Here is a 1,527-nt window from a genome sequence, read left to right as displayed (position 1 = left end):
CCACCCGGCCCCGGCTCGGCCCCTCTCTGTGCCCCAGGGTTGGGGATCCCTGGGCTGGGGGCTCACCTCGAGCAGCTCGAGGGAGTGAGGACACGAAACCGGGATGGAGGCTCAATCCTCCCCATGGATCCCAGGGGATCCCTCGGTCTGTGATGGGATCCATTCTCCCCATGGATCCCAGGGGATCCCTCAGTCTGTGATGGGATCCATTCTCCCCATGGATCCCAGGGGATCCCTCAGTCTGTGATGGGATCCCTCCCTCCCCATGGATCCCAGAGGATCCCTCATTCCAGGATAGGATCCATTCTCCCCATCCCAGGATGGGATCCCTCCCTCCCCATAGATCCCAGGGGATCCCTCATTCGGGGACAGGATCCACCCTCCCCATGGATCCCAGCTCGCCCCAGGCCCGGTGTCCCCCCAGATTCCCCGAGGGTCCCTCAGCCATTGCCACATCCGTGTGTGCCCGCGCCCCCCGAGCCCCCCCCCCTGCCCCTTGCCCGGCTCAGCCGGTGCCAAGCTCTAACCCGGCGGGAGGAATTTAGAGCTTGGCCTGCCCACACGAAGCCATGCCCAGCCCCGCCGCTGCACGAGGTTTGTGCCCAGCCTGTGCCTACCGGTGACGGCCCACGGGGCTCCAGAGCCCCTCTGGAGAGCGGGAGGCAGGAGCACGAGGGAAATGACAAGTCACAGCTCGCTCCTCCCGGCTGGATGCTGCTGGCCCCCTCCCCAGGACCCCTGTGCAGGTGCCAGCGTGCCCAGACAGCCAAACCAGGGGCTCCGGTGCTGCCCACGGACCCCAGGGCACGGGCAGAGCTGCCCCCGGGCAGGGGATGGGCGAGGGGCCCGGCCCTGCCCACGCACAGGAGGGAGCAGCAGAATGGGAGGCAAATGGAAAGAAAAGGAGTGAGGGGAAGAGAGGCGAGAGGAGGTGGGAGGAGATGGGAGGTGCTGACCTGTCCCTCACCCTGGAGCCCCCCCGATCTCTGCTCCTGGCACAGACCCCTGCACATGGGTCACCAAACCTGCCTGGCACTGCACAGAGCCCCCAGATCATCTCCTAAGGTACCACCAACACCATCGGCCCGGAGGCAGCCAAAGAGACCGGCAAGACACGGGAAAACCTCCTCAAGGGAGCTGGAGACATCCAGGGGGAACTGCAGAGATGTTCAGGAATCCCAGACTGGTCTGGGTGAGAAGGAACTGGGAGGACCACCCAGTGCCACCCCTGCCATGGCCACTGTCCCCTATGTCCAGCCTGGCCTTGGGCACTGCCAGGGATCCAGGGATGGAATTCCATCCCAGCCCCTGCCCACCCTGCCAGGGAACAATTCCTCATTGCCAAGATCCCATCCAGCCCTGCCCTCTGGCACTGGCAGCCATTCCCTGGGTGCTGTCCCTGCATCCCCTGGAAATTGTCTCTCTCCAGCTTTCCTGGGGCTCCTGCAGGCCCTGCAAGGCCACCCTGAGCTCAGGCCAAAGCTTCTCCTGTGCAGGTGAACAATGCCAGCTGTGCCAGCCTTTCCT

At 64.9% G+C, this 1,527-nt stretch overlaps 1 protein-coding gene across 1 annotated transcript in view; it reads right to left on the bottom strand.

Moving 5' to 3' along the window:
* STIM1 (stromal interaction molecule 1) overlaps positions 1-1,527 on the bottom strand; it is a gene marked incomplete at its 5' end in the record, with an annotated part of 45,856 nt that overhangs the window by 2,428 nt on the left and 41,901 nt on the right. The window lies entirely within an intron of this gene.

This window comes from Geospiza fortis, unplaced genomic scaffold (genome assembly GCF_000277835.1).
Source record: "Geospiza fortis unplaced genomic scaffold, GeoFor_1.0 scaffold96, whole genome shotgun sequence".
In the NCBI taxonomy this organism is placed as follows: Eukaryota; Metazoa; Chordata; class Aves; order Passeriformes; family Thraupidae; genus Geospiza; species Geospiza fortis.
The sequence above is the reverse complement of the archived record's forward strand: the minus strand, read 5'-3'. Positions and strand labels throughout refer to the sequence as shown.